This window comes from Macaca mulatta, chromosome 6, assembly GCF_049350105.2.
Source record: "Macaca mulatta isolate MMU2019108-1 chromosome 6, T2T-MMU8v2.0, whole genome shotgun sequence".
In the NCBI taxonomy this organism is placed as follows: Eukaryota; Metazoa; Chordata; class Mammalia; order Primates; family Cercopithecidae; genus Macaca; species Macaca mulatta.
Window position 1 is genome coordinate 182,617,172 of NC_133411.1, and position 8,901 is coordinate 182,626,072.

General features: G+C 47.4%; 2 long non-coding RNA genes across 2 annotated transcripts in view; both read right to left on the reverse strand.

Annotated features, from left to right (window-relative positions):
* LOC106999042 (uncharacterized) overlaps positions 1-6,827 on the reverse strand; it is a 34,016-nt gene extending 27,189 nt beyond the window's left edge. Inside the window, exon 1 of the long non-coding RNA XR_013395006.1 lies at positions 6,701-6,827. This is a non-coding gene — a long non-coding RNA (uncharacterized LOC106999042). The remainder of the gene's footprint in view (positions 1-6,700) is intronic.
* On the reverse strand, positions 497-6,682 carry LOC144329602 (uncharacterized). The gene is made up of 2 exons (XR_013395008.1): positions 4,641-6,682; positions 497-3,527 (listed from the first exon to the last, which is right to left on the reverse strand). It is a non-coding gene; the product is annotated as an uncharacterized LOC144329602 (long non-coding RNA).
* Positions 6,828-8,901: the final 2,074 nt, after the last annotated feature.

The window sequence follows — 8,901 nt, forward strand, 5'->3', positions numbered from 1 at the left end:
TTGGGAGGCTGAGGCAGGAGAATCATTTGAACCCAGGAGGTGGAGATTGCAGTGAGCCGAGATTGCACCACTGCACTCCAGCCTGGTGACAGAGCAAGACTCCATCTCAAAAACAAAAACAAAAACAAAGCTACAACCACCTCCCAGACAACCTTAAAAATGAAAACAAACAGAAACAAAAGCAAAAAATCTCTGATTGGCATAAACAACAAAGAAGTGGTAAACGGGGGACTGGCCGAGTCCGGTGTCCCCTCTCCTTCAGTTCCACCCTGCTGGGGTGCCACCAGCACTGACCCCGACCCGAATCCCTCACCCCCACAAGGCAGCCGTGGTTGTGGCGTTGCAGCTACACGTCTACACACCATCTCTTCCAGGCTTTTCTAGAAGTCTCCAGTCAGCCTCCCTTGCATCTCCATTGCCTAAATTGGGTCTCGTGCCCATTCCTAAGTCAGCCCTCGTGGTTCCTATTGGCAAAGACTAGGTTAACATATTTCTCCTTTCAACAAATATTTATTAAGTGTCTGCTATAGGCAGCATACCTGTGAACAAAATAGAAGAAAATTCTAAAAATTGACATATTCTAGCAGGAGGATACAGACAAAAAACAAATAAGTAAAATATGCAATACTGTTAGATGTGATCAGTGCTAGGGAGAAAAATACAGCAGGGAAGGGAGAAGGGGAGTGCACGTGGGGGAAGTAGCGATGTTAACTAGGGTGGTCTAAGCAGAGACCGAGGGAGGTGAGGGAGTCAGCCATGAGGGCATCGAGGGGAAGAGAATTCCAGGCAGTGGCAACAGCAGTGCAAAGGCCCTGAGGAAGAAGTATGCTTGGTGTGTTTCACAAACAACAAGGAAGCCAGATGACTAAAGCAGAGTGAGGGAGGGGATACTGTGGGAGAGGGGTCAGGGAGGTAAGTGGGGGCAGGAGCTATGGCCCTTAAGGCCCTTGGTGAGGATTCTGGCTTCTACTTTGTTCGTTGTTTTGTTTCTTGAGATGGAGTTTTGCTCTTGTCGCCCAGGCTGTAGTGCAGTAGCACCATCTCCGCTCACTGCAACCTCCGCCTCCCAGGTTCAAGTGATTCTCATGCCTCAGCCTCTTGAGTGAGTAGCTGGGATTACAGGCGCCTGCCACCTGCCCAGATAATTTTTGTATTTTTAGTAGAGACAGGTTTTCACCACATTGGCCAGGCTGGTCTCAAACTCCTGACCTCAGGTGATCTGCCCGTCTTGGCCTCCCAAAGTGCTGGGATTACAGGTGTGAGCCATCATGCCCGGCCTCTACTTTGACTTAGATAGGAGGTTCATGGAGGATTTTGAATGCAGAAATGTCCCAATCTCATTTAGGCTTTAAAACAGAGGTGTTTAATCTTGGCTGCACAGTGGAATTACCTGGAGAGCTTTTAGAAAATACAGATGCCTGGGGCCCACCCACAGAGGTTCTGATGTCATCAGTCAGGGATAGGGCCTGGGAATCAGGATTTTTAATAGGCACAGGAGAGTCTACGTGCAGATGAGGTTGAGAGGCATGGGTCTATGTGCCGAGGACTCCCAAATCCTTATCTCTGACTCTCGACTCATGACTCTCTGTTGATGTTCATATTTTGATGTCAGCTTCCAAATTAGGTCTCCATTTGGATGTCAAATCATCATAATAATCATCTCCAATTTAATCGAACCTCAATCTGATTCCTGACCCCTCCCCAAGCCTGTTCTTCCTATGTCCTCTGTCCAGTTCCTCAGGCCAAAACCTTAGTGTTATCCTTGATTCCTCTGTTGCTTTAATACCTGACATCTGATTCTTTAAAAGACCCTGCTCACCCTACCTTCAAACATACCCAGAAAGCACAGCCACTCACACATCCACGGCCCTGCCGCTACCCAAACCGAGGTCCTCGTGACCTCTGGGTCTTCTAGCCCCTGCCTCCAGTGGCACGTCTCAAACCTGGCTTCTGTGGATTCACGTGGAGAGCTTTAAAAACTGTGGATGCTTGAGTCCTCAGAGTCTGATACAACTGGTGGGGTGCAGTGGGGCATTGAGAATTTTATAAGCTCACCAAGTGGTTCCATTGTGCAGCCAGAGTTGATGAACCTCTGATAAGGATGGTATTTAAAGAGAAGGATCTGGCAGTGACCACCTGGGGAGAGAATACAGCTAGAGAAGCAAAGAGGTCAGAGGCTGAGCACAGGCTGACTCTGCGACCTGCAGAGGCAGGGAATGAGGTGGACCCAGGAAGAGACAAAAAGGAGACAGACCCAATCATTGCCGCAGGGGTGGGAAGGACCCTTGACCAATCAAAGGCACTGCTTGAGCTAAGGTAGAAAAATCAGCTTCCCCAGGGCCCAGGGCAACATGGAGGAAGAGAGAACGGATACCTGGATCGGCTTCTCCTGGGGAAAGGGAAGGAACAGGAGGGATGTTGGGTGGTCAAAAAATATATACTAAACCAATAAAGATGATAATGGTAATGAAAATAAAAATAATGCTGAGAGAGAGAGAATCTTCCTCTTCTTATGAAGCCACAACTCGTACTGCATTAAACCCCCACCCTTATGATCTTATTTAACCTCAGTGACCTCCTAAAAGCCCTAACTTTTGACCACACCTAACTGCAAGGGAGCCTAGAAAATGCAATTCAGCTGTGTACTCAGGAAGCCAAGGAGCGCATGGCTATTGTTGAAAGCAGTGCAAGAAGCGGGTGGGAGGGTACCCCAGATAGATGGATCACTGTGTGCCAAAGTCTGGAGGAATGCCAGCAAGGTGAACTGGGGCACCGCCACTTGCTCAGCTGTCTGGCCCTGGGTGTAGGAGTGGGGAATGGTGGGAGGGAAGTGACTATGTTGGGCAACAAGATTTCCTGGCCCTTAATTAGCCAGGTGTGGTGCCCTATGCCTGTGGTCCCAGCTACTCAGGAGGCTGAGGTGGAAGGATGGCATGAGCCCAGGAGGTCAAGGATGCAGTGAACTGTGATTGCATCACTCCACTGCAGCCTGGGCAACAGAGTGAGACCGTGTCTCAAAAAAAAAAGGAAAAGATTCCCTGGCTCTTAAAGAGGGTCATAGGCAGAGCTCATGCTCAAGACCATCACTCAGGGGTAGCTTGGCTCAGTTTCTTCCAACTTAGACAGTCGAGTATTCTGTGAACGTATGGTTTCAAAGGATTCTTGAAAACACTGTAACCATTCATTTATTAACAGGGAACATGCTCATATTGTTCCACATTTGAAAAGTGAAACGAGTCAGTCATGACAAACCCCCTCCCACCCTGTCTGTCAGGCACACACTCCTCCTCCCTCAAGGCAGCCAATGCTTTCAGTTTCATGCATAATCTTGCAGTGATGTTTTATGCAAATATAAATTTTACATATATATCCATTCTTCCCTTCGTCCAGTTTTGCACGAATTGTAGCATGCTGAACATAGTATCCCGATCCTTATTTTTGTCTGAGATTTTTTTCATGGTGATATGTAAAGAGCCTTCTCCACAACGTAGAGCTCCACTGTATGGCTGGATCACCAGGATAGTCCCCTGTTGATGGACAGTTAGGTTATTTCTAATTTATAAATAACCTTGCAATTAAGTTTGCATATGTCACTTCATGCAGGGATGGATCTATTTGCAGGATAAACTCATAGGAATAGAACTTCTGGGTGAAAGGGTTATACTCTTCTAGCATAACTGGCTATGAACCGCCAGGCCACTCCACATATCCTTCTTCTGTCTGAGTCCCTCCCTAGTCCCACCCAATGATGCAGACCTGGGCGACAGTCCTGAGGTGCTGAGCCCAGCCATGTGGCCCCTGGCATGGTTCCGTGCCCCTTGGAAGAGGGCAGTGCCCAGAGTGGTCTCCTCAGATTCTTGGCTGGAGACGTCTCAGCGAGGTCATCCCGTGACCCCCCTGCCCTGTGGTCTCACATCAAGGACAATTGTTTCCCTGCCTCTCTTCAACCACCAGCCCAGCCCCATTCCTACCCCCTCCTCCAGTCCCACGACTTCACCCCTTACCCCCAGAACAGAGGTAAAGCCCGCAGAAGGCCAAGGCAGCACTGTGATAGCCAGAACAATGTCCCCTCCAAAGACATCCATATCCTAATCCACACAATCTGTGACTATGTTGCCTTACATAGCAAAAGAGACTTCAAGATATGAAGTCAAGGATCTCGTGATAGAGAGATTATTCTGCATTATTTGGCTGAGCCCAGGGTAGTTGCTAGGGTCCTTAAAACATGGAGAAGGGAGGCCGAAAGTGAGAGTCATAGAGAGTCTGGAAGATGTTATGCTGCTGGCTTTGGAGTGGAGGGAAGGGTCGTGAACCAGGGTATATGGGTGGCTTCTAGAAACTGGGAAAAACAAAGGTATGGCGTCTCCCCTAAAGCCTCCAGGAGGAATGCAATCCTGCTGACACACTGGTTTTAGCCCAGTCAGACCTATTTTGGACTTCTGACCTTCAGAACCGGAAGGTAATAAATTTGTGTTGTTTTCAACCACTAAGCTCATAGTAATCTTTTACAGCAGTAACAGGAGACTAATTCTGTTGGTCCCCGAACCACCCCCGCAGGAGCCCAGTGCTACTTCTCTCCTGCCTCCTGAGCTGCCTCCCTTCTTGCAGAAGGCCTGGCTTCAAATCCCTGTTCTCCTTACCTACTGGGTGCTTTGGGGCACATACGGCATTCCTTTGAGCCTCGGTTCTCTCATCTGCAAAATGCAGCTCATGATCAGACTGTCACAAGGTTGCTGGGAGGTTAAATGAGATGATGCTTGTGAAATCTCTTAGCAACCGTGCCTGCCATGAAATCGGCGCTTGATATTTTTAGATGTTGAGCATAATTCTGAAACTTGCAGTTGTGCTCCCAGAACCTACTCCTGCTCTGGCCCTGGCTAGGGCCCTCGCTTCCCCTGCGGAGATGGCCCCCTTTCTGCAGTGCTTACACCCAGCAGTGACCCTCCAGGAGGCAACTCTCTCCTGCAAACCAGCCCCAAGGAGCCAGGACCCTGAGGTGCTGTCCTCAGCAAAGAGGAAACTCAACCCAGGTTCAAATCTTTTTTTTTTTTTTTGCCACTTCCCAGCTTGGTGGCACTGGGGGACTTATTCCACCACTCTGAGCCTTGGTTTCCCCCTTTGTAGAATTCCCACAGTGAGCCCCAGCCCAGGAGGTTGGCCCAGGAGTGTGCTCACGACTGGACACATAGCAGGTACTGGAGAAACAGCCTCAGAGCACTGCCTTCGCAGCCAGGACCAGACCCAGACTTGGAGGACCCTGGGACCCACACAGTGTGTAGCCCCCTCTTTAAGAAGGAGCATCTGAACTTACAAACGTAATTCTGATGGGGCCTAGGCCAGGGAGGCGTCCTGAGGCCTGACCTCCATTTGCTTCTGCTCTCTGCTCTCAACCCCTCCTTCTCCGTAATGACCGGGCCAAACATGTTTCAGAAATGTCCCTCCCAACCTGCCTGAACCAGCCCCAGGAGCCTGAGATTTTTCTGAAACTGTCAGAGGCGGTGACCACCTTAGCCTCCCAGCAGGATCCAAGCTCGCTTGGTAAGTGAGCAAGACTTTTGATGGAACAAAGGCAAAATCTCTATCTGATGAGATTAGCTCTTTGGAAAAAAGCGCACAGTTCATCAGTTCGTCTCTACCTTGCTCGGACAGTAGAGATGCCAGATTAAAACAGCAACAACAACCAACAAAACCAAGACATATGTGTATATATATGAATTCAATTTAATTTGAATTCCAGATAATGAATAATTCTTTAGTATAATTATATCCCAAACATTGCATGAGACATTTAGCTGGATGTGCTGCATTTTGGCTGGCAGCCCTGTCTGTTGGAGACACAGCCACGTGGCTGTTCAGATTCGGGGTGTGTTCTGCAGAAGTGTTGCTGCTTTGAGAAGCATCTGGGGGCCCTTGAACTTCAGCAGAAGAATAACCAGTGGCAGAGGGAGGGATAGGGGAAGCTGCCCCCAGGCAGGTTGGTGAGCGTTTAACACCTGTGGCCAGAGCCAGGTGGTCAGGGCCTGAAGTGTAGCCTTAAATGAGACTTGTAGCCACCCCCAGAGCAAGTGTTGGCACACCCATTTCTGCAGATGTGAAAGCCAGAGCCCAGCAGGAAAGGAACACCTTGTGAGCACCTACTATATGCTGGCATTTTACACGCATTCGCTCATAGTTAAGAGTGGGCAGATTTTGCAGTTGTTGCTATTAATGTAATCCAGGCGTCAGAGAAGCACGATATGAAAAATGAGTCTTTTTCCCCACGTTTGAGAGCGCTCCACCTCTCAAACCTCTCAGCGATTCCTCAGCCTCAGCACTATTGGCATCTTGGACCAGACTTTTCGTTTTTCTTTTCTTTTTTTTTTTTTTTTTGTCGTGGGCTGACCTGTGCACTGTAGAATGTTTAGAAGCATTCCTGGCCTCTAGCCACTCAGTGCCAGTGGCACCCCCACCCCTTCTATCTGTGACAACCAAAAACATGACTCCAGACATTGGCAAATGTCCCGTAGGAGGCAAAATCGCCCATGCAAGAACCACCGCTCCAGAATGACTGTTAATCATTTTCTGAAAGGAAAAATAAATATTTGAGCCCCAAAATCACTAGGCCAAAGGAAAAAGTCAAGCTGGAAACCGTGTCGGGCAAACCCGCCACCCATTTTCTTCCCGAATAAGATAGCTACAAAGATTTTTTAAAGCTACATACCTTCCTCACAATTTTCCCACAGGGAAATTCCTTGTGGGCTTCAAGATCTTCACCCTAAAGCAGTTCTGTCGAATTGCATCCTGGCAATGTCAACCAACAGCCAGTCTTCACAGCTGCGGGACAGAAGGTCACCCCTCTGCTCACCTGAAACAAATGCCTGTCTGATTGCTTCCTCTGCCCTATTGTTTATGTAAAAATGCTGATTCACTGAGCCAGCCTAAGGCATAAGTGACTATTCTTCTACGCCCCCACCCCCCACCACCACATGTAAATTGTGTATTCAGTGAAAGGCTGATTAAAGACTCAAAAGAATGCGACTATTTGTCTCTTGTCTACCGATGACCCGGAAACCCACCCCTTCCACCTTGCTGTACCGAACCAATGTGCATCTTACACATATTGATGGATGTTTCATGGCTCCCTAAAATATATAAAAGCAAGCTGTATCTCGACCGCCTTCGGGACAAAGAATTTTTGGCAAAAGGATTTTTGGCCTCAGGACCTCCTGAGGCTTTGTCACGGGTGCGTCCTTAACCTTGGCAAAATAAACTTTTTACATTGATTAAGATCTGTCTCAGATACTTTGGGTTCACACTTCCTTGAGAATATGTTTAGAATATTTTGAAGCACATGTGTATGCCTTCAAAAAACAAAACCAAACAACGAAAAACAAGACAAGGCCAGGCGCAGTGGCTCACCCCTGTAATCCCAGCACTGTGGGATTACAGGATCTCTTGAGCCCAGGAGTTTGAGACCAGCCTGGGCAACATGGAGAAACCCTATCTCTACTAAAAATACAAAAAAACTAGCCAGGTGTGGTGGTACATGCCTGTAGTCCCAGCTACGTGGGAGGATGACTTGAGCCCGGGAGGGGGAGGTTGCAGTGAGCTGTGATTGAACTACTGCACTCCAGCCTGGGTGACAGACAGCTTGTCTCAAAAAATAATTTTTAAAGAGACAGGTTAATATATACACCTCTTTTATCACTTGCCTTTTTACTTACCAGTATACCTTGGACATCTTTCTGTATACCCCACTCATGAATCTGCATTTCTTCTTTGACAACTGAATGGCATTTCTTTGTGGGTACTGCTGCCATTGATGTAACCAGTTCCCTCACTCTTGAGGCAGTAGAGTTGTTTCCAGTGTGTTGCTGTTACAAACGATATTCCACTCAGCATTCTCACACATGTGTCTAGATATATTCATAGGATAAACCCCTAAAAGTGGAATCGCTGGGCCATAGGTATGTACATTTTTAATTTGATGTGCCACATTGTTAACCAGAATAGTTTGCGCCAATTTACTCCATTGCCACTAACATCTTGATGAAAAGTACCAAACATTTAGTGAGCATTGACTGTATTTCATACACTATGTTAAGGGATTTGCATGTGCTATCTTATTTAATTCTCACTATAATTCTACTGGTAGGAACTAATAATATTTCCATTTTACAAATGAAAGAACTTTGGCTTAGAGTGATTATTTTCTAATCTTGTCAGTGACAGTACTGGGATCCCAACCCAGAGCTCTCTCAGTCTAAAACCTGTTCTCTTCACCAATACATTCACTTTTCATAACAATTGTGTGAGCTGGGCCCCATTATTTCTTTTTCTAATGGGATTACTGAAGCTCCAAGTAGTTAAAGTGACTTGCTCAGGGACATAGAACCCAATCACAAATCTGAGCCTGACTCCAGAATCTGTATTCTTCCCTTGAGACTCCATGCCACCTCCTCCAGGAAGCTCTCTGGGATTACTCCAACCATCCTCGTCATCTCACCCCCAATAGCAGCTCCTTGGGAGCTCTGGGACTCTGCAGCAGGAATTTTAACTCAGAGTGTGTAGGTGTGTGGGTGTGTAGGTGTGTGGGATCTCACAGATGTTAAAGTCAGACAGACTAGATTAGAAATCCCTTTGCTATCTACCTTCTGAAGTGAACTACGGCAAGAGACCCTCTCTCGGGGTCTCAGTTATTTCATCATTATGATGCTTTTTATTACTGTTGCTAATAGTAGCATGATAATAGTGATTACCCCTTATGGAGACCCTTCTCTGCACCACCTTTTACAGTGGGTAGTGCCTTAGTTTAGGTCCCTCAGGAAGCAGACACTGAGACAAGGATTTGGGGCAAGGTTTTTATTTGGGAGGTGACCCCAGGCATCTTGGTGAGAGACTAGGGAAGTGACACAGGGAACA